Source organism: Globicephala melas, chromosome 7, assembly GCF_963455315.2.
Source record: "Globicephala melas chromosome 7, mGloMel1.2, whole genome shotgun sequence".
Taxonomy (NCBI): Eukaryota; Metazoa; Chordata; class Mammalia; order Artiodactyla; family Delphinidae; genus Globicephala; species Globicephala melas.
In genome coordinates, this window is record NC_083320.1 from 85,439,072 (window position 1) to 85,463,816 (window position 24,745).

Here is a 24,745-nt window from a genome sequence, read left to right on the forward strand (position 1 = left end):
AAATTTTGTTTGGTCTTTTACATTTTATTTAATCAGTCTTTTAAATTAAAACCCAACTTATTTTTTTTAATGCTTCAGTGAATATGGGGATGAATATATCTTTTTTTGTTATTTTTTATTTGTTAATTAATTAATTAATTTATTGTCTGCATTGGGTCTTCCTTGCTGCGCATGGGCTTTCTCTAGTTGCGGTGAGCAGGGACTACTCTTCGTTGTGGTGCGCGGGCTTCTCATTGCGGTGGCTTCTCTTGTTGTGGAGCATGGGCTCTAGAGTTCAGGCTCAGTAGTTGTGGCACACAGGCTCAGTTGCTCCATCGCATGTGATATCTTTCCAGACCAGGGCTCGAACCCGTGTCCCCTGCATTGGCAGGTGGATTCTTTTTAAAAATTTATTTTATTTTTACTTTTGGTGTGTTGGGTCTTCGTTGCTGGGCATGGGCTTTCTCTAGTTGTGGTGAGCGGGGGCTACTCTTCTTTGTAGTACGCGGACTCCTCATTGTGGTGGCTTCTCGTTGCGGAGCACGGGCTCTAGCTGCACGGGCTTCAGTAGTTGTGGTGCACGGGCTCAGAAGTTGTGGTTTGCAGGCTCTAGAGTGCATGCTCAGTAGTTGTGGCGCATGGGCTTAGTTGCTCCATGGCACGTGGAATCTTCCTGGACCGGGGCTCGAACTCATGTCTCCTGCATTGACAGGCGGATTCTTAACCACTGCGCCACCAGGGAAGCCTGGCAGGCAGATTCTTAACCACTGTGCCACCAGGGAAGTCCAAAACCCAATTTTTCAATAATTTGAATTTTTGGATCATCTTTACATAATAGACACCTAGCTGAATTTCATAAATGGGGAAGAAATTTGTTTCTTTTTCCCTATTCTGACAATGTATGGTTTTGTTTAGTTTCACTAAATATTTATTAATTTTCTTTAGAGATATTTGTAGCTTTTAAATGATTAAGAGTATGCTGATTACTAGATGCTATACAGAAGGCAATATCAGACACAGCCTGTGGGCTTGTGGAGTTTAATTCTATAAAAGCAATCATATATAGATGATGTTTAAATAGTCAATGATAGGAATGATAGACACACATGTCAGCAAAGTGGTTACCTCTGGGAAAGAGGGAGGGAAGTGGGATCAGGGAGGGGAACAGAGAAGTTTCAATTTTTTTTTTTTTTTTAGCCAAGATTTATAGGTTGTCAGAGATTTTGAAATCAGAGATTCAAGTTGGGGCAAAGGTAGTGGAATAATTGGTTTTGTCTTCCTTTCTTCCAGTTATTTCCTGGCTTGTTCTGTACAGTTTCTTAAAGGTAGGCAGGTAAATTGGAAGAGATTAAGGGAAAAGCTAGGGGTAAGGGGGTTAGAGGGTTGTAGATTCTGGAAAAAGCCCTGCAGAAAAAGGTATTGAAATGTTTTTCAAACTTCATCCCAGTTCTGCTCACTTCCTCCAGACTTAGGTTAAATGTAGGCATTTATATTATTGTCTACTCTGAAATACTTATATTTTTTACAGGTGATTTCTCAGTCTTTATGTTGGAAAGTTACTCAGGCAAAATTTCTTTACTCTAGGATTACATTTGGTCCTAAAACTGGTTTCAGAGAGCCTCCGCCTCTGAAATGGATTAATTCTTAAACTGATTACTCTCAAAATGGCTAATCCGTTTCCTCCTGTTTGCTGGAAAAATAATATCGAAAGCCAAGCTGTTCAATATTTAGATTGCAGTGATTAAGAAAGTAGCATGGATTATATGTTTATTTCTAGAGTGTGAGCAAATAGGGTCACACTTCAAGTGCTTTTCAAATGCTCGTGACTACTGACTGTCCTGTTTTATGACAGGATGATTTTATCTAAGAGCTATTTTCATGGAGTTTATTTGCAGAATCGAAGACCTCTGCTTGAAAATGTAAGGAAAATCTTTACACTCATTCTCGCTTTGAAAATCAGGTTGAAAGGTTTGTCTGTCCTATGAAGAAAAATAAGTACAGTTGAATAGTTTTGTTCAACCTGGAGAACAATACTTAATAGGAATTAGAGTTGTACATTTACTGGGGGTGATTTCAGACATATAAGAAGAAAAAATATTGAGTACTTGCGATATTTTTCTTTTAGAGAATGTGAACTCTGCTAAATGAAATATAAATTAATCGTAATAATCTTAAATTTATCATTTATTTAAGCCTCTCTTTCCTACCAGATATTTAAAAGAGTAGCTGAGAAATATATTTTATCTGATTTGAATTTAATTGCTATTATTTTTTCCTGGGTAAACTGCCTTATGAACAATGTAGAAGACCTAACTGGCTGAATAATCAAGATTTCACTTTATTGACATTTACTACTAAATATGTTTATTAAAGTTCAAAGAATAATTGAAATAACGAAGTATTATAATATTAAAATTTGTTAAGCATAAAGATAATATATGGATTAATTAAAATAATCCATCTGTACTATAAAATAATGATTAATGGATTGTTGCCTTATATTTGTGAAGCTCTGTGTGTATATGTGTATAGTTATAATTCTCCACAAACGTAATTATTTATATTTCTTACATATGCTGTTTAATTTTATCATCACAACGGTTTTGGAAGTAGGTGGAGTAGGTGAGATTTCTCTTTACTAAATGAGGAAAACTGAGTAGTTTAGTAATTAAATTGTTTTTTCATGGGTAGGGCTGCACTAAAATTAGGGCGCCTGACTTCTGGTTTAGTGCTCTTTCCCACTGGACGTTAGTCAGAATCAGGGAAATTTGGATTTTTCTGGCCCACTGATTCTTTGCTTTGGTCATTTTGTTTTGGTATGTTTCATTAGAATTTTTCCATCCAAGCAAAAAAGCCAATTCTACAAAATCAGTTTTTTGTAATTAGTACTTTTGACTGTAGATTTGGGAGTGAGAAAGATAAAACTTGACCCAAATGACATTTTTTGATTGTATCTCTATTAATCTGGTGCAACATTTTATTATTTAAAAAGAAATTAAGAATTAACTTGATATCATCTGTACTTTTGATATTACAGCAAAGTCTTGGTGATTGAGATGCAAGCAGACCTGTCTTCCTCCTTCCCTTCTTTTTTTTTAAAAAAAGTTTAAATTTAAAAAATTAAGATATAATTGACATATATTAGTTTCAGGTTACAACATAATGATTTGATATATGTGTATATTGCAAAATTATCAGCACAATATGTTTAGTTAGCATCCATCACCACACAGTTACACATTCTTTTTTCTTGTGATGTGAACTTTTAAGATATACTCTCTTAGCAACTTTCAGATATTCAATACAGTATTATTAACTGTAGTTGCCATGATGTTCATTACTTTCCCATTACATTGGTTTAATAACTGGAAGTTCGTACCTCTTGACCACCTTCACCTTTCACCCATTTCTCCTACGCTCTACTCCCCCCCCCCATAACGACCAATCTGTTCTCTGTATCCATGAATTTTTTGTTTTGTTTTGTTTGTTTTGTTTTGAAATTCCACATATAAGTGAGATCATGTGGTATTTGTCTTTGTCTGAGTTATTTCACTTAGCATAATGTCCTCAAGTTTCTTTTATATTGTCACAAGTGGCAAGATTTCCTTCTTTTTTAATGGTGGAATAATATTCCATTGTGTGTGTGTGTGTATATATATATATATATATATATATATATACCACATTTCCTTTATTTATTCATCCATTGATGGACACTTAGGTGGTTTCCATGTCTTGGCTATTGTAAATAATGCTGTGATGAACATGGGGGTTTAGATACCTTTTTGAGTTAGTGTTTTTGTTTCTTTGGATAAATATTTAAAAGTGGAATTGCTGGATCATGTGGTAGTTCTGTTTTTAATGTTTTGATGATTACTGATGTTGAGCACTTTTCATGTGCCTGTTGGCCATCTGTATGTCTTCTTTGGAAAATGTCTATTTGGATCTTCTGCCCATTTTTAAGTTTTTTAATTAGATTTGTTGTTATTGAGTTGTATGAGTTATATATTTTTGGATATTAACCCCTTATCAGATATATGATTTGCAAATATTTTCTGTAGGTTGTCTTTTCATTATTTTGATGGCTTCCTTTGCTGTGCAGAAACTGTTTAGTTTGATATAGTCCCATCTATTTATTTTTGCTTTTGTTGCCTTTGCTTTCAGTGTCAAATACAACAAACCATTATCAAGACCAATGTCAACGAGCTTTTTTCCTGTGTTTTCTTCTAGGAGTTTTACAGTTTCAGGTCCTATGTTTAAGTCTTTAATCCATTTTGAGTTAATTTTTGTGTTTGGTGTAAGATAGAAGTCCAGTTTCATTCTTTGCTTGTGGCTGTCCAGTTTTCCCAACACTATTTATTGAAGAGACTGTCCTTTCCCCATTGTATATTCTTGGCTTCTTTGTTGTAAATCAATTGACCATGTATGTGTAGGTTTATTTCTGGGCTGTCTATTTGGTTCCATTGATTTCTGTGTCTGTTTTTATGCCAATATCATACCATTTTGGTTACTATGGCTTTGTAATATAGTTTGAACTCATGAAGCATGGTGCCTCCAGCCTTGTTCTTTTTTTCTTAAGATTGCTTTGGCTATTCATGGTCTTTTGTGGCTCCATGCAAATTTTAAGATTGTTTGTTTTATTCTTCTCTTCCCTTTTGAAGACCTGCCTCAAGCTTGATGTTGGGAGCCTCATGATTCCTGAAAGAATTTTGCTTATTTTCTCCCATTATGTTTCTTTATAATGATTATTATTTTTAACTGATGTTTTTGAATGTGTTATACTTTTAAATGGAATTAAACGCAAGTGAGTACTTATGTAAAGCAAATATCTGTTAGTGTATATTATGAACGAAACCACAAAAAGACATTTGTATGTCTTACTTAGATACACATAGGATTAAGAAATGGAAATTTGGGGCATTAGAAAGGAATATTTACTTGTCACATAAAACATAGTAATGTTATTAACTATCCTTTTTAGTAATATGTAATTTATTCACACAAAGGATACTGTGACTTGCCTGTAGTAGTTAATATAACTTAGTTATCAAAATACCTTGTTTAGGGTATGTGAATTAATTGTAATCGAAAGTTTAAATCACTATTAGGGCTAAGTCTTTTTTTTCTTTTTTTGTCCTTCAGTTGCAGCAAAATCTAACTTCCATGTGTTTTGCTACTTTTATATGTCTTTTGGGAGATTTTGAAAAACCAGTGTCTTCTTTCTCCTGTGGAAGTGTTAAAAATCCTAAGAAACTTTCTTCAGATAAAGTTTGTCCCCTTTCAGTTATTAAATGTGCTTTCCTCTTATCTGTGAATTTCACCTTCAGTTTACTGGCAACTGCTTTTTCGTGTTAGGATCTTTGAATTATGATTAACTCCTTGCAATCTGGCGCTGGTCCCACCTCTGTACTGGAACTGCACTCTTGAAGGTCACTGGTGACCACATTTTAGCCATCTGTAGAATTTTTCCCTCAGTTCTCAATCTCCTTGACATTATAATGCCATATGACCTCGGCTTTTCAGTTACATGAGCACTCTATTTTGGATTTCTGCTTTGAACTCTCTGCTGCCCACGCTTCTTCCTGTAATACCTGTCTTTTCTTTGTGGGGTGGGTTTTGACCTTGTCCTTTGCTAGGTATTTACTTATTGCATTTTGAATCTTATCACTTTAGTGCTTCTTGCTTTGCATTGTGTCATAGATAAATCATCATTTCTCATAACTCTCACTGTGATGGCTATTGCTGGCAATTCTCAGAGCTTCATTTCACATCATTGCCCATCACCCAAACTCTAGTCCTGCACTCCCATCTGCTTTTAGGTAGATGTCCTTTCGCCTCAGAGCAGAACTTTCTCTAGTCATCTCCTTCAGCCTCTCTTCTCTGAATTTCTGAGTTTCTTTTACAGTCACAGTCTCTTAATACCTTGCCATTTTAAATTTGGTGTCGCTTATCTCCCAATGTCTCTTATGTTCTTCAGTCTTTCTTGAAAATATTTCGTAAATTTATCCTGTGCACTTCATTCCCTCATCTTCCCCAAAGTACTTCATAGAGTGTGTAACACTTCCAGTGTATTTTTTTAAAATTTAAAATAACCAACATAATACATTTATGAAATAGGAAAGGTAGAGTTTATTATTCCAATTTGCAGGTCAGGACATTCATAGTGAGAGAAGTGACTTGTCTGAGATATCATCACTGGTTAAGGTGAGAGCTATTACTAAAGCCAAGCTAATGTGATTTTAAGTCTATATCTGTGCCCAAATCAAGTGACTATTGTAACTTCCTATTAATGATCTTTCAGCTTCCACTTCTCTCCTTTAATTCACTTTACTTGCAATGCTACATTAATGTCTATAAAACCAATCAAGGTAGCAGCTATTAGAGATTGATACAGTGTCTCAATCACTGTGCTAGATAATATTGTTTAATCCTCAGAACTGCTGTGCAAGGTAGATATTGTTATCCATATTTTATAGATAAATAAATTGAGGCTTACAGGAGTTAAAGAAGCTGCTAGTCATTTTGTGTGATGGGATCAGGGTGGGGTGGAGATTGAAACTGACTCCCAAGCTCTGGTTCTATTTACAACCACATTATGCCCTTTATCAAATTCTTGATGTTACTCTTCTTCCTAAGAACTTACTGTGTATTCCTTTTGCCTTCTTAACCCCATTTGTACCCCTTTATCAACCCTTCCAGACCCTCAATAATTTGTTGGTAAGTTTCTTTTCTATTTATTTTCACCAGTAACCCTCCTCAGTGAATCCTCTGCCCTTTTTTTTTTTTTTTTTTTTTTTTTGATTTGCGGGCCTCTCACTGTTGTGGCCTCTCCTGTTGTGGAGCACAGGCTCCGGGCGCACAGGCTCAGGGGCCATGGCTCACGGGCCCAGCCACTCCGCAGCATGTGGGATCTTCCCAGACCGGGGCACGAACCCGTGTCCCCTGCATCGGCAGGCGGACTCTCAACCACTGCGCCACCAGGGAAGCCCCGAATCCTCTGCTCTTGTTCTCATCTCACACAGACCTTATCTAGGCTCACTTTATCACTTTAAATCATGCTGTTTACTCCCTGTGTAGAATAATTTCACCTCCACCTCTTTACTTATCCATAGCCAACTCTTTACCTTTTCCTCATTCTAACATTTAGTAAGCACTTAAAGCATGCATGGTGCTATGATAGCAGTTGCTAATATAGATGAATGGCTCTTGTTGGGGAGATGAGCAGGGAATGGGAGGAGCCACACTGGATTCCCCACTCTGATTTGAGAGCCCTAGCAGAGAGAGGTGTGCATGGGTTGCTATGGCAGCACTCAAGAGGATGTGATTAATTTTACGTGAGTTGTTGGGGAAGACAGAACTGAAGAACTGACCTTTGGGCTATAGCCTTAAAGGAGGAGGGGGAGTTCTCCAGGTGGAGAAGGGAAGGGAGGTGGGCTTTGTGGAAAGAGGACATATTGTATGAATAGAGGGATAAAACCACAAGTGTGTATGCCATATGTTGGTGTGTGAATATTAAAAGTTGCAGGGCTATGCAAGTGGTGTGTTGTCACCAGTGGGCCTCAAGTGACTGGCCTTCCCTTCATGGAGTCATTGGTCTGGTGTTTGACCTTATACTTTCAGACACCTGGTATGCTGGGCCCACTGAGAGTGGACCTCTCTCAGGAGCAGGGCCACGTTAGCCATACTCTTAGAAACTGATATACAGATATCTATATCTATATGTTTGTGTCTTTGTCAATTGATTAATTTCCAATGAGAGATACAACTGTCAAACAGATTGGATTGCTTGATTTGGCAGATCAGTTCATTGTCTCCCTGTAGGCAGGCTTCTTGGGAAGCCAAGTTGTTAATATGGATGTCAATTGATGATTGAGAAATACAGCTGTCAAGTTGACCCAGCATTTCTGACGAGCACGCTGTCTCTCTTCTGGCAAGATACATGGGAACCATGTTGCCACAGACCACCTGGTGAGCATGGCAAGAGAACCTGGAGGGATATTTGTTTGAAGAAGTATCTCTCAGCTGAGTTAGCTTAAGGCTATCTTACCAACTCTAGGAAGAGTATTGCCAAGGAAACCAGATTATTCTAGTCAACTCAGCCAAGACTTCCTCTCCTGTGGCTTAGTTTGATCTTGTGAACATTTGCCTAGATGGCTTTTCTGATTTCTTTGCTGACCAGTCCTCCCCTTTCCTCTTTTTTTTTTTGCCGTACGTGGGCCCCTCACTGCTGTGGCCTCTCCCGTTGCGGAGCACAGGCTCTGGACGTGCAGGCTCAGCAGCCATGGCTCACGGGCCCAGCCGCTCCGTGGCATGTGGGATCTTCCCGGACCGGGGCACGAACCCGTGTCCCCCGCATCGGCAGGCGGACTCCCAACCACTGCGCCACCAGGGAAGCCCCCCCCTTTTTTTTTTATGCTTTCTCCCTTTAGATATGTTGAGATATTCTGTCAAGTTACAGAGAAGTCTTAAGAGCTGGAGAAACAGAGGGATTTTCATATCTCTGTTTTGATTTATCTTGTTTTTATTTTAAATCACATTTTCTTATTTTCAGTCACTTGGGACCAAAATCAGGGAATGGTGAATAGCACCCTGAAGCCAAGAGTGTGAGATTTATGGTGGTGGGATGTTGGAGATGAGGCTCGAAAGGAAAGTTGGGACCAGATTGTGAAGGGTCTTGGATGCCATACTAAAAAGTTTGAATTTCAGAGTCCTTTCAATTCAGTTCTTTCCTCTGTGAATTCTTTTTTTCTCCCAATGTCGTCTTTCAATTTAAAATTTTTTATTATCTTCATCAAACAGTTAATATCTTACTATAGAGCATATGATAACGGCTCTTTCTAAGAGATCTTAAGATTTTTAAGAGATCTTACTTAGACCCCTTACGTTTTGACAGATAAATATTAGGTGATATCTGCAGTTTAAATGTGAGGTGCTTGAGAGCTTAAGTTCTGTTTCTGACTCCCATTGTGCTTCTTAATTCAAGCTATTTCCACAACTTCCTCTTTTATCCCCCAGTTTTTAAGACAGGTATTACTTTTTATCTTATCACGTAATTCTTTTTTATCTTATTATGTAATGTGTTTATCATGGTGCTTATGTACATGAATAGCTCTCTTATTAATTAATTATCATGTATCGGTCTCTTTTCTCAGTAGGCAGCTTACCAGTTCCTTATATTTAGGTGGACCTCATACTTACTCCTTTTGCGTCTTATAATACCTAGCCTAGTTGAATTTAAAGCAGTCCTTAGACAATAGAATACTATTTTAGAGCCAGAAGGTATCTTAATCTAGTTCAGTACTGCCATTTTCTACATGAGGAAACGGAGATCCAGGGCAGCTGTAATTTGCCAGAGCACGACTCGTAGAGCCATGGCCAGAACCCAGATGTCGTCATGTCTGTTCTAGCCACCTTTGCACCATACTACACTTGTTCCCTATTTGGCTGAGAGATGTATTCCATAAGGATGAAAGGGACCCTCAAAGATCACTGTATCAACATACAGACTCCAAAACCACTATTTAAAAACTTAATTTAGCAGCTTTTCTTGTTAGTGCTTGGAAGAGTATAGTTTTGAATGTTTTAGATCTAACTGTGTTATGTAGGAAACCACATTAAGAGGCACATAGGGAAAGGAGCTCACATGTTGAACTCTTCCTGTGTTCCTGCCAAGCAGTGTACAGGTGCTTTACACTCATCACCTCAACTATTTATTGTGACAGTCCTGTGAACTGTTATCCACATGAGCAAACTGAGACTCACAGAGGTGAAACAATCTTCAAGTAGAACTAGAAGATGTGGGGTGTGAGTCCAGGCCTACATGACTACAATGACTGTGCTCTTACAATTATGCTTCATTGTTACGGCCCTCAGCCAAAGCCAAGAATAGCAGCTGTATTAGCAGGTACCACACCTGACTTCCTACTGAGGGGAAGTCCAGCAGCCATTCCCCATTGTCTGTGGCAGGAGGTGATTGTTGGTGCCTGAGCTGGGTGGCAGTGTCTGACTCACTAAGTAATCTCACATTTTCTAACCATGGTTTGTGGCTCATATTTGTGACCTTTTCTATATGTATCTTATGTCATTGTTCCCTTTTCCATTCTGTGGGAGAACAGCACCATGTTATAAGCCCACATGTCTCATTCTTGCTTCTACCTAAGCCTCACTTTCCATCTTGTTAATGCTCCTCCTTTCTTCCCTTTTTCTCTCCACTCTTAACTCTTGGTGTGGAGAGAAAATTAGATGTGCTTGTTTCAAAGATACTTGAATGGATGAACTTCATTTTTTCCCCCCTGAATTCTTCTGTGGTGGTATGAAGAATAATGGGACAAAAAATATAAAAAGAAGGTGATGTGTAGTCACATTATTTGTCTTCCAGCAAAACAGCTTTTCAAAATAGCAAGATATATGCAATTCATAACTTATATAAAGTTCATCATTTATATTTATAAAATCTGTGTTTTGATGCTAGATGCAATTACTTCAAGTTTCAAACAATTATTTAAAAATGCTTTTGAATCATCTCCCTAAGAGCTTTCAACACGGTATAAATAGTACACTTTTTAACATTTCCTTTTGCATACCTGCAGTTTGCATCATCTTTGAGATTGTTTACCACATTTTTTTGCAAGGCACATGTGAAGACTCAGCCAACAAATGTCATTATATATGTGGGTTTCAAAAAGCAAATGGGGAAACTTTTGTTTAACCTTTTCAAAGAGTTGTTATCTGGGCTTTCCCCCATTTCAGAGCAAAACCAGATGTAAACCAAGGATGTGAACCAGTGTACATATTTTTGAATATATACCTCCTTTTAGGTTTTGCCAGTGATCATTTTTGTTAAAATATTACCACCTCCCCACTGGGAATTTAGAATGTTTCTGGTAAATAGTTCACTATAATCTGGTGATTTCCATCACTTCGCTTGTCCAGTTAAATTCTTATGGATTGTTTCTTAAAAAGAACAACACCATTGTGAGATGAGGAATTGGAGCCGTGGCATTTGATTAAATGTGTTCATGGGGGAAAATATGCTAAGAAGGCATTAGAATTTTTTCTTTATGCCAAAAAGTGCATTAGACTGGTAGACTCTACAGAGGGAGGTGACTCAACGGAATATCCTGAGGTGGAAGGTATTGGATAATAAGAACACCGAGTGAGAGAGAATAGTTTTTCTTAGCATGGGAAGTATAGTCCCTTTTCTAAGTAGAAGGGCTCAAACCCTAAACCACTGTGTTGAGATGGCATTTTTATTTATTTAGATTTTCCTTTCTGTTTAATTAAAGATTGGCATTAAGATGATCCTGTTTTTTGTTTATTTTTTAAAAATCGCTTATCTTCTATATTGCAAAAAAAAAATCCACTAAGAATGAATTAAAATTTTGTTAGGGGTATTTGTGTTGTGTTTATTCCTTCAGGTTTTAAATTTCATATATTCAGTGCCTTTTACTAGAACATTACATGCTTTATATATGCTTTATAATTATCTAGTACAAACTGTCTCTTATTAAGTATTTGATGGCACGTAAGATGTTTAAGACAATTTCATGTCCTACTTCTTCTACATAGTGAATACTAGACAGCTACTGGTTAAATAAATTAGGGAAGAAATAACTGAATGAGTACAGAAATATGTGGGGGCATGTATTATTTTCTTTTCTGAGTCAGATTCGTGATTTCTATGATGTTGCCTTACCAAATTCTTAAAATACAGATTTACATTAAATGATTTAGGTACTCACTATATAAAAATTCAATATTAAAAAATAAGGGTGAATAAATTTAAAAATAACTAATTCTACAAATAAATAATTATTATAATTTGGAACATCATTTCAGACATTTTTTTTCTCCTTCTGTGCACACAAAACCACCCCCCCACACACATGCCCACATACATACATAGATTTGTAGATGGAGAAATAAGAGATAAATTATAAGGATAGGATCATCCTACATACTACTTTCACTTAAATAAAAGTAATATTACTTGATTTTTACAGAAGTAAAAGAAATTAAAAACAAAAGGAGTTACAGTAATTAAGAGATGATCCCTTATAATAAGAAATATCTGATTTCACTAAAGTAGAAAAAAATTATGAAAAATGGTAACAGATCAGGATCATTATATTTTAAAAATTAACTATATATATTATTGTATCAGTTTATTTCCTGCAATGAAAAGTAAGAAATTAACATATTTCCCTTTTCCTACCTCCTAATTCTTATTACTTATATTAAATTTGTACCTTGCATTTGTACCTTGTGTAACACTTGCCTTCTGTTTTGTAACTAGTTTTCAGTTATTTAGTCTTAGTTTTGTATTTAACAGTATTCAGTGCTTACTTCCTGGTCTTTTATTTTAAACAACAGATGGTCTTCCGAAGTGGTCCTTAAGAAAATTCCATTCTCGGGGACTGATGCCCCTAAACAAGTACCACATTTTTTTTCTTTTTTTAAGGAGAATATATTTCTTTGGTCAGTAGATGGAGAAACTGAATCCTGCAGGGTAAAATCAAGTTTTGGCTCATACAACTTGATTATAAAATAATAGTTTGCTTATTTAGCTTAAGTATAGTCCTTGAAATATGAGTGTTATTTTCTTTTTCTTTTGTTTCTTAATTTTCTTTTTTGTTTTTTGAAAAATTTGATATGTAGGTCAAGTAGCAAAAACTATATAAAAATAGACTCTATGAAATTGAAGTAGAAATTGAATGTTAGGGTCACTTTAAAAAGTTCATATAGGCCACTGCATATGACACAGCCCTAGCATAGTAAATAGCCTTTAATGTTGCAGAATTAGTTAAGGTGGTGCATGCCATTAGGAAGGAAAACAGAAACAGAACTATGGAGCCAAAAAAGCATACATTGGACTAAAAGAATACCTATTGGTTCAGTGCTATTGAGGAAGAGAGCTCCTAACAGGAAATCAACTCTGTAGGCATCCTGGGGTCAGAATGCAAATGGTTTTGAAAATCTAACTGGTTTAGAATTCACTCTATAGGAAATGAGGAGTAAATGATGGCATTTTTAATGTTTATTTTTATTTATTTTTAATTGAAAGATTCTTTAAATTCCATAGTGCTTTACAGTTTTCAAGAGCTTCACACACATGATTTCACATTATCCCATAATAACCCTTTTTGCCCCCCTACCCCTATACTGCCCCTTGTTATTTTCTTTTAGTTGTGTACTTTTAAAAGATTGATGGATTATTTGTGCCAGAAAAGTAAAACCCTGGGTCACTCTCAAAAAGAGTTAGTACTAAATCCAGTTGGTTCTATAGAAGCAGAGGTCCAGTGAGCATCTCCCAGGGCATTCTGAGGCTGTCACCCATGTCACTTCTGCTATACTTGCTGAGATTGCTGACTGAAGTTCTATTTCTGGAAGACCAGAAATGGAAGGGCCCCGTTTCTTCGGGGTACCTATTGGAAAAATTTTCCCGTTTTCTCCTATTAGTATATGTTGTACCTTCTTATTCTCCTTTTCTTGCACTTGATAATGGGAGATAGCATTAAAGCAGCATTGTATTTTAATCATACTCTGTGAATATGGCTTTTCTCTGTAAAGATCCATTCATTCGGAGGACAAAGAACCTGTTTTATCTCTATTCTGTAAAAATAAATATAGTCTATTTACATCCACACATTTCTCCATGTCTTTCTTCTTTAATTCTTTATTTTGACTAATTTCTTGGCTGGCTGAATTTGGTTATCAGGTGTTTTGTTTTGTTTTTTAGGGTTTTTTTTTTGGTTTCATCTAAGCCTATCTATATCTGTTTATATATCTACCTATATGTATAAATATTTTTTCAAGAAGAGCTCATGGTTGCTGAATTTCTTGAGTAATTGAATGCTTGAAAGTGTTTGTAGGTTGCTTTTGTGCTTTATGGACAGTTTGGCTGGGCATCACATAATTGGGTGTTATATCTTTCCCTTAGAACTCTGAAGACATTGCCCTATCATCTCCAGATAATAGTGAATGCTGCTATAGAAAAGTCTAAGGCCACTCTTGGTTTTTCTGCCTTTTTACTGACATAATTTATATTTATTTTCTCTCTTTCTTAAATTCTGTAACCTCATGAGGATATGTCTTAGTATTAATTGTTTTGAATCCAGTTTTTCTGGAACGTTTTCTTTTTTAAGTATTTTATCCCACCCCCACCCACACACCCCCCAAGAGAAGGTTTTCTTTTATTATATTGCTTTTTTTTCTGTTTCATTTGTTCTGGTTTCTTTTGCAAGAATGTCAAGTGTGTATTGGCTAGATCTCTTTCATCTTCTATATTGATTATCTCATCTCATCTCATATATCTTTCAAAACTTTTCATTTTGTGTGCTTTTTTAATGCCCATCCTCTCTTTTTCTTACTGTTTCAGTATTGCATGTTGTTTTTTTTGTTGCTTATTTTGTGGCTTTAATCTATGTTTTTTTTTCTTTTTTTTTCCCCTCAATCTCCAGCTTCTTTAGCCTTACAGTTTGCTGTTTCATCTTTTAATTTGCTTATCTTCTCTTAGATATTTCATACTTTTCGTTGGATAGCTCATATTCTCTGTAATTTAAACTGTGGAAAATTATTTGTGAGTAATTCCTGTGTTTCCTAAGACATTATCTTTTTTTCATCTGTCATTTGCTTATATCCTTCCACTCCAATCCTCAGTAGTTCTGTGTAAATTTTTTGCTGATTCCTTTCTAGTTCATACTCATTTTTGAATGGGCTTAATTCCTTTAAAAACAGGTATTACCTGAGAAAAGTATGAGGTCAGATGCAAGTATTGAGTAGTAGGGAGAGGGGATAAATGACATCAGTTTGCACTTCCATATGGACTTTTTTAACTTAAACACTTCTTCATCCAAGATGGTTCCTTTGATCTGGGGACATGTCTCACCTCAGTTTGCAGTGCTGTGAAGGTCACTGTGACTTTGAGTTCCTGTGAGTCAAAGGAATGGTTTGGTGATAACTCCTTCCTGTTTCTTTCCTCCCATTTGGCACTATCTCTGAGCTTGGAAGCTAGACATTGACAATAAAAACATGTTGATGTTTCCTCTGTCCTTCTGTGGTATAGACCATGATTTTCTGGAGAAACCTCTTTTATTTTCTCCTAGGTTGATGCTTAAACATCATTGCCCTAATCAGAGTTTCCTTGAATGGGGTTTAGAACTGTTCCAACTTTAGGGAAGTCTTTATCCTGCCTGAGATCTGAGGGGGTGTGGTCAGCATGACTCCTCATTTGATTCCAGGTATCACATTTTTCTTTCTTTCTTTCTTTCTTTTTTTAAATAGTTTGTGGTTTGTGGTTGTGGCTGTGTCTTTGTTTCATTGAAGTTGAGGTATTCATTATTTTTTGTTCTTTTGTTTTTTTTTTTTTTGGTTTGTTTCTGGAGTAGAGACTAGGGTAACAGTATCTTCCTACTGTCTCTCTTTTTTTTTTTTTTTTTAACTGTCTCTGCTGGCTCACTGGTGTGCTCGCTGTCACTCCCTCTCATCCTCCCTTTTGTTACCCTTCCTCTCCCCCTGCCCTTAGCTACTTACCCCTTAAATCAGAAGGTTTTCCAAAGACCCATTTTCAGTCCATTTTTTTTCTATGTTAGTTTTCTCTTCCTGAGTGACTTTGTCTACTCCTGTGTCATTAATCTTCACCTCTAGTTTAATTTTTATTATTTTTTTGGTTTTCTTTCAGCTTTATTGAGATCTGAAAAAAACACTGTAGAAGTTAAAGGTGTACAGCATAATGACTTGACTTACATATATTATGAAATGATTACCACAATCAGTTTAGTTATCATCCATCATCTCATAGTCTAATGATTTTTGGATTAGCAGTTTGGCATTGACTCCTCCTGAGCTCCAAATGCTTACTAAATACTAATAATACCTCAAAATTTCCATTCAAAATGAAATTGTTAATCTTCCTTGCAAAATGTGGTTCTGTTTACTACCTCATTTAATGGAAACTCATTCTCCCAAATTATTAAGACTTAAAGGGCTTCCCTGGTGGCGCAGTGGTTGAGAGTCCGCCTGCCGATGCAGGGGACATGGGTTCGTGCCCTGGTCTGGGAAGATCCCACATGCTGCGGAGTGGCTGGGCCCGTGAGCCATGGCCCCTGAGCCTGTGCGTCCGGAGCCTGTGCTCCGCAATGGGAGAGGCCACAACAGTGAGAGGCCCGCGTACCACAAAAAAAAAAAAAAAAAAGACTTAAAGATGTCTCAGTCAACCATAATTTTTCTTTCCCATGCTTCTCTCAACTGATCACTTATCCCTTCTGACTAATATTGATTTCTCTTGTGTCCATTGTGTCTTTACATTGAGACTGTAAGTCCATTGGAGGCAGGCATCTGTCATAGTGCTTCACATATAATATGTAGTTTCTAAAAAAATGTTGATTCGAATCCTTTGAATGCTAATTTTAGCTTTAATAAAAATCTGATCTCAAGATGGTTTTAATGTCTTAATCTAAAATCATCCTGTGGTAATTTCACATATTTTACTGCTAATCACCTTGTCTGGATGATAGCTTTTTGTATACTTATAACTCCTGCCTTCTCTTTTTCTTCAGTTCACATATCTATGAAGAGTTTAAGACTATACCATTCCTCAGACTTAAAACCTTTTTGTTGACTTTATTGTTGTTTAACTCCCGCTCCCCCAAATTTTGATTGTTTCCTAAATGATTCAGCTCTTACTAGACTTAAAAATATCATGGTCAACATTGTTGGGTGGTTTCTTTGTGAAAATATTAAGAAGCCAGTGGTAAAAGATCTTTATATTACATTTTAATTTTTGTTTGTAAAATTAGATGTCTTAATTAAAATTGCTTTATATTTAATGTGGTACTTTTATACTGTTAATTCTTAATTATTATTATATTTTGGATTGGGAGTCCCTTAAGCATTAATTTTTTCATACATTGGGAGAGAAAAGCAATAAATGTCAAGAGATTGAGTGAAGAAATCAATTGTATGTAGTATGGTAAAACCCTTGTGTTGACACATACTGGTACATGTTAGCTGTTTGGTGCATACGTTTCTTTATTGGCATTGGGAACATAATCTTTTGAAACCATCATTGTAAAAGTGAAGCTGTCATTGTAAAACTTAAGATTTTGACAATAAGAACTGCTCCTCAATATGGGAAGCTTGTTGAATTTCTCATAAAACCACAAACCATGAACTTCTCTTGGAGAAAGATACTTTTTAAATGACCTGACATGTTTTAAAGAAAAGGTGGATCCTTTTGGTTTATGAGCAGGAGAGCCATTGCATTGCATTTCCATGTTAAACTGCACACACAAGATCTGGATTTTAAAAAGGAAAGAACTTTCTCAGGTGATTAACTTTAAAATAATTTCTTATGTAATTAATTTAAAAATAATGTCTTTAATTTTTAGAGCAGTTTTAGGTTTAGAAAAATTGAGTGGAAGGTACAGAGGGTCTCCCCTCCCTAACCTCCCCCACCATCAAATCCCCACCAGAGTGGTACATTTGTTACAACCCATGAACAAACATTGATCCATCATTATCAACAAAAGTCCTTAGTTTAAATTAAAGTTTACTCTTTTTGTGTTAGACATTCTAAAGGTTTTGACAAATGTATAATGAAACATGTATTCACCCTTGTAATATCATACAGAATAGCTTCACTGCCCTAAAAATCCCCTGTGATTCACCTAATTATCCTTCCCTCCCTCTTTCTTGTAAATCCCCTGGCAAACCACTGATGTTTTTACTGTCTCAATAGTTTTGCCTTTTCCAGAATATCTTATAGTTGGAATCAGGCAGTATGTAGCCTCTTCAAATTGGCTTCTTTCACTTAGCAATATGCATTTAAGACTATTCCATGTGTTTTCATGGCTTGATAGCTCATTTCTTTTTAGTGCTGAATAATATTCCACTGTCTGGATGTACCGTTTATCCAGTCACCTTTTGAAGGATAGCTTGGCTGTTTCCAAGTTTTGGCAATTCTGAATAAAGCTGCTGTAAACATTTGTGTGCAGGTTTCTGTGTGGGTGTAGGTACCAAGGAGCATGATTGCTGGATTGTATGGTAAGAATATGTTTAGTTTTAATTTTGTAAGAAACTGTCAAACTGTCTTCCAAAAGAGGCTGAACCATTTTGTGGTCTCACTACAAATGAAGGAGAGTTCCTGTTGCTCCACCTACTCTTCAGTATTTCAGGTGTTGTTAATGTTTTGGATTTTAGCTGTTCTAATAGGTGTGTATTAATTTACTATTCCCTGATGACATGTGATGTTGAGCATTTTCATATGCTTATTTGCCATCTGTATATCATCTTCGATGAGGTGTCTGTTCAGATCTTTTGCTCATTTTAAAATTGGGTTTTTTCAATACCATATGATATCACTTATATGTGGAATCTAAAATATGACACAAATGAACCTATCTGTGAAACAGAAACAAAATCAGGGACAGAGAATAGACTGGTGGTTGCCAAGAGGGAGGGGTGTGGGAGAGGGTAGGAGTGGGAGTTTGGGATTAGCAGATGCAAACTGTTTTATATAGAATGGATAAACAACATGGTCCTACTGTATAGTACAGGGAACTATATTTCAATATCCTGTGATAAACCATAATGGAAAAGATATGAAAAAGAATGTATATACCTGTATAACTGAGCCACTTTGCTGTACAGTAGTAATGAATACAAGATTGTAATTCAACTATACTTCAATAAAAATAAATTTTAAAAAATTGGGTTGTTTATTGTTGAGTTTTAAGAGTTTATTTATTTATTTTTAAATTTTTGGTGTATTTTGGATGAGTCCTTTATTAGGTATGTCTTTTGCAAATATTTTTGCCCAGTCTGTGGGTTGTCTTATTTTCTTTTTTTTTTTCCCATGTCTTATTTTCTTGACATGTCTTTTGCAGAGAGGAAGTTTTTAATTTTAATGAAATCCAACTTACCAGCTTCCTTCCCCCCAGCCGCCCCCAATTGTGCCTTTGGTGTTGTGTCTAAAAAGTCATGGCCAGGGCTTCCCTGGTGGCGCAGTGGTTGGGAGTCCGCCTGCCTATGCAGGGGACGAGGGTTCGTGCCCCGGTCCGGGAGGATCCCACATGCCGCGGAGCGGCTGGGCCCGTGAGCCATGGCCTCTGAGCCTGCGCGTCCGGAGCCTGTGCTGCGCAACGGGAGATGCCACAACAGTGAGAGGCCCGCGTACCACAAAAAAAAAAAAAAAAAAAAAAAAGATTAAAAAAAAAAAAGTCATGGCCAAACCAGGGTCATCTGCATTTTCTCATGTATTATCTTCTAGGTGTATTATAGTTTTGCATTTTACATTTAGGCCTGTGATCCATTTTGAGTTATTTTTTTGTGAAGGGTATAATGTCTATATCTAGATTCAAATTTTTACCTGTAGATGTCCAGTTGTTCCATCACCATCTGTAGAAAAAACTGTCCTTCATTGAATTGCCTTTGGTCCTTTGTCAAAGATCAGTTGATTATATTTGTGTTGGTCTATTTCTGGGCTCTCTTTTCTGTTCCTTTGATCTATTTGTTCTTTCACTGGTACCACACTGGCTTGATTACTGTGTAATTAATTTTTAAAATAATAATTAGTAAACTATTTAAGTGTTTTTTGTTAAGATTTGTGAAACAAGTTATCTTAAACCAATTTCTTATATTAAGTGTGAGATATGTTATTTTTAAAAATAGATACATTATTGGTAATCATTTTAGTAAAATTTATGTACAGTAGAAACACTGTCATAATGGAAAGAAATAAAATTGTAATATTTTTACTTTAAAGAAACTATACTCTTATTCAGTAGCTTGTTTTATAAGTTCTGTTGGCTCTTTAATACCTATTAAAGAATTTACTTTTTCAAATATGAAATAATAGTTTAAATGTGATTATTAAAAAGTCTGGATTAATCTTCTAAAATAACACTGTCCAGCATGAGAAATCAATATAGCTGTTCTTATATTTTTTTGAAAGCTGTTGCTTTTTTAGCATTAGGAAGAAATGACATTACTTGTCTGAAATATTTCATGGTGTAAATCAATGTGTAAACCCTTTAGTTTGTGAAACAAATTGAGCTAGAGCTTGCAGGATGCTGATAAATACATGGCACGTTTTTTTGCCTGGAGACCTATTCAGGAGAAAAAAACTAACCAGTAATATAAAGTAATATGTGGCAAGCACAGTGTGGGTGGCAGTGCAGTAAGCTCAGTAGTACGTTATTGTGACTGGTGACTATAAACTAGTGATATCACACAGCTAATTTTTACTCATGGTATCTTTAGCCTTGTGTGTCAGAAACACAATGAATTTACAAAGAAGTCATTAGGTTATTGGGATGATTGTCAGCCATGATCAACTGCTAAGAATGTATTTTTTTATATCAGTTTTATTCAGGTATAGTTTACTTACAGTAAACGGTACCCATTTTAAGTGGGCAATGTGGTGAGTTTTGACAAAAGTACACAGTTGTGTAACTATGACCACAATTATGATTTGGAATGTTTGTATAACCCCAGAAAGTTCCCTTGTGCCCCCTTGAAGTCAACCCCCCCACCTCCAATCTCAGTGTCCAGTCAATTGCTGATCTGCTTTCTGTATTGTAGATTGGTTTGCATTTTCTAGAATTCTTAGGAGTGTGTTTTGCTAAATGCAGAAGATATGTTCTTGAAAAATTGATGGCATATTGATTTTTTATAAAATGAACAATATGTTTTATTAAAATTTTTGAGATGCTCAAATGAAGTTCAGTTGGTATTATTCCTCTTATTTTGGGTTTCAAGTTTTTCTACCTTGTATTCTCTCTGTAATAACTTAAATCTATATTTCATGTAGCTTAATATATAAAACCAACTCATGACATGTTATTTTGTAGAGCAAATTATCCTTTAGTAGTTGTACTGTTATCTCCTCATTTGCTTATTTATAAAAGTTGATAAACAATACAAGAAATAAAAATCTACAGATCCTGTTGTTGTTATTAGAATTCAATACCTTCTTTATTCCATACAGTTGTCATTCAATCGACAGTTTAACCTTGCTGTGTAAAAGGCCATTTGCCTTGTCCTTATGCCCTATTGCTCGGACCTCTGGGAATAGGAGAGTTAGGGTGGATAAAATAGCTCTTTACTTCATAACATTCTGTTCTTTGTGACACCTATTACTCATATGTAGTCTATTCTAAAGCATGCTGAAAAGTAGCAGTTGATCTCATGGAGAAAATAGCCCCACCAAGGTGAAATATTAGAATCCTTTTATGACTTTTTTATCAAATGTACTGAAATGTTTACCTCTTTTTATAGGAAAGAGTTAAGAATCCTTTGCATATTAGAATGGCTGGAGTTTTCTGGTTTTGCCCAGAAACGTTCTGTTTCTAGAATTTATGCTGCTTCATTTATTAGTCATTTTGAAACTAGTTCTAAATAAAAGCCAAACATTATGAAAAGATTTTTCATCTTTGCTCCACCAAACGTATTTAAATTTCTAGTTAATTTGGAAATCTTGTACTCACATAAAGACAAATAATTCTAAACTTATTTAATACAGTAACACTTTGGATAACTGATGTTCTACTAACCAAATCCTTAAGTAACTGGCATTTTGAAATGATAAATGTGTATCTGTTAAGAAATCTTGAAGATCTCCGTTTAAACACTGCTTCACTGAAGCCTTCAGACCAAAGAAAAAATGTGTCAGTAGTCAATTTGAGAGAGACAGTATATGTGGGATGGGACTAAATGGCAATAGATAAGAGCAACCAACTTGAGAACTTAATGGTGATTATCCTTCTCAAAACAAGTCAGTCAATACTCTTTTTTCTTTTTTTTTAAAGTAATGCACAGGCTACTTTTAAAATTTCTTCATTTTGGGGGATTGTCTTCAGAAGCCCAGGCATATTCCATTTAGCCTATACTGTGATGGCTTACACATAGTCCTCCCTTCAGCAGGTTAAATCAAATGGGGGAAGAGACATAAACTATTACCTGTCACAAAGCAGATTGCACCAATGTTCTAATAGTGGCATCTAATGGTACAGTGGGGAGGGAAAAAATAATTCTGGCTTGGATGTCAGGGAAGGCTTCATGAAGTGATACTGTTTATAAATAGAGTGATGAGTTGCATTAAAATTTGTATTTTTACCCCCATTTACAAAGTTACTATTTACTTTAGAAAATTTGGAAAACCAGAGAAGCATTGAGAAAAAAGAAAAAAAAATTAAATTACCATTAATGTTTTCATAGGCAATCCATTACCTATGGATTACCTTTAGCTATATTTTCACCTGTCACTTTTAATATGGACATTTCTCCATGTCATTAAGTGTTTTTCTGCAACATCATTTTAAATAACTGCATAGTCATTTAACTACTGTATAAGGCAGAGGGACTGGCAGAGGCCAGGTGACAGCAAAGTGTCCACTATGTTTAGAGAATGAGGACATCTAGGTCCATGTGAGGAGAGTGTGGGAAGCAGTTGGAATAGGATAGATTGAGACTTGATAATGGATGCCCAAGGCCTGAAGCTTTGAATCTGTTTTGTAGGTACTCTTTCACCCAGCTACCATCAGTTGTATGAATTCTTCCTTGACTTATGGTCGGCAAAATGAATTGACCTCTGGTTTATCCTCTCGTAATACTTTGTGCATGCACACTCATGCATGCATGTACACTCACATGTTAGCATGCACGCACACACACACACACACACACACACACACGTTTTAAGTATCTATGTGCCTGTCTTCCCCATTAGAATATATCTTTGTGTAAGCGTGTGACAATTAATTCGGTCTGAGTTAAGGAAAGCACAGCAGGTCAGTTCTTAACATTCTTGGTGGTTGGGATGCCATTGAAAACTGGCTGATGGACAGGAGGAAGATGGATTTAAAGGAAGAGAGAACAGAAGGTTATTGCGTTGTCCAGATTTGAAGAAATAAGTCTCTGATGTAATAGGCTACTGAGAGTGGGAGGGATATTATTTCCAACAATTATATTCTGATCATTCCCAGGGATCTCATTCTTAATTTTGGAAATTAACAGTTTGCTTTAAACCTTTTTTCTCTTTTTGTTTCCTTTGAGACTAGTCTGAAACAATTTTAACTCTTGATTTTATTAAAATTAAAAAAAACAGTGATGTTTTGGTTACACAGTTGATTAATATTAATTATGATCTGAAATACCATCTTAATTACATTTGGTTAAAGAAAAACACTAAATAGTGTTTTTGGAATAGAATTTTGGATGAAAATAATTGGTAAAAATATATTATCATTTATGGCCATTTCCTTATTCTAGCAGATTCATTGTCTAAGAATGTTAACCTTAGTATTATCAAAAAGATTCTTTAGTAGATGAAATTTGAAATATTATTAGAACATTCCTTTATTCTTATAAAACATGACTAATTTCTCCACAAAATTTCAATATTAAAAATAATGAATTTTCACCAAGATGAATGTTTATTCAGATACTGAAGATTTGGTTAAGGATTTTCCTGGTGGCACAGTGGTTAAGACTCCGAGCTCCCAATGCAGGGGGCCTGGGTTCAATCTCAGGTCAGGGAAGTAGATCCCACATGCATGCTGCAACTAAGCGTTCGCATGCTGCAACTAAGAAGCCTGTGTGCTGCAACTAAGACCTGGCGCAACCAAATAAATAAATAAAATAAATATTTTAAAAAACGGGACTTCCCTGGTGGCGCAGGGGTAAAGAATCCACCTGCCCATGAAGGGGGCATGGGTTCGAGCCCGGTCTGGGGAGATCCCACATGCCGCGGAGCAACTAAGCCTGTGCACCACAACTACTGAGCACCTAGAGCCTACTACCGAGCACCTAGAGTCTGTGTTCTGCAACAAGAGAAGCCCACTGCAATGAGAAGCCCGCGCACTGCAACGAAGAGTAGCCCCCGCTCTCTGCAACTAGAGAAAGCCTGTGCGCAGTAACGAAGACCCAACACAGCCAAAAATAAATTACTTTAAAAAAAATGTAAAAAAAAAAGAATTAGTTAAATGTTGTGTATTTGCTTATTGATTGACTGCTTAAAAGCAAGGCCAAATATTTTTATTTAAAAAGATGCACCGTATAACGAATTTTTGAATAGCATACCACTGATGAATCTTTACTTTCGAAGATGCTTTTTATTGGCTAGTGCTCTGCTAAGAACAACAGACTAATGTATTTAGAAATTTTCATGATGCTAATTACAATTTATTAAGCACTTACTGTATGCCAAGCTCTGGCTCGAATAGTTAAGGGACATTCTGTTATTTAAAAACACCCCCTGATGAGGTGGGTCTTATCTATTATTACATGAGGAAATTGAAGCTCAGAAAGGTTACGTTTCTTGCCCAGGATTACACATGTAGCAAGTAGCAGAGCAGGAGGTGTTTTTCTCTGGTTTGTGTGTCTTTTCATTATTAAGCGTTATTTCTTTTGAAGTGTTATGGGAAAGACCTTAAGGAATGTTAATACTGTAAGTGGCATCACATGTGAATGGTATATATGCCTCTCCATCAGCAGATGACTATTTTGTTTACTAATTTCTTTTAGTGGATAACTTCTCATCTTTTTTGATCCTTCCAAAATTGCATACCCAGCACTGGCATGAATGAAAAAAAAAAAAAGGGCTACCATAAGATTATTATTTAGCTAGATTTTTCTTTCTTATATCCTGTTTAAAAAATAAGAGTATTTTCTTTGAAAAACTTTCTGTACTTATTGAGACAACATTGGTATCCTCATTTAATGTGTGTGATTGATAGATATAATTTTATATTTACTTTTTAACTGTCTT

At 35.9% G+C, this 24,745-nt stretch overlaps 1 protein-coding gene across 22 annotated transcripts in view; it reads left to right on the top strand.

Annotated features, from left to right (window-relative positions):
• GTDC1 (glycosyltransferase like domain containing 1) overlaps positions 1-24,745 on the top strand; it is a 492,727-nt gene that overhangs the window by 46,923 nt on the left and 421,059 nt on the right. The window contains exon 1 of one of the 22 annotated variants that reach the window (XM_070046001.1): positions 12,397-12,487. The exons of the other annotated variants lie outside the window; for them this stretch is intronic. The gene's annotated coding sequence lies outside the window, so the exon portion shown is untranslated. Of the gene's footprint in view, positions 1-12,396; positions 12,488-24,745 lie in introns of those variants that run through there. 22 annotated transcript variants of the gene reach the window in all.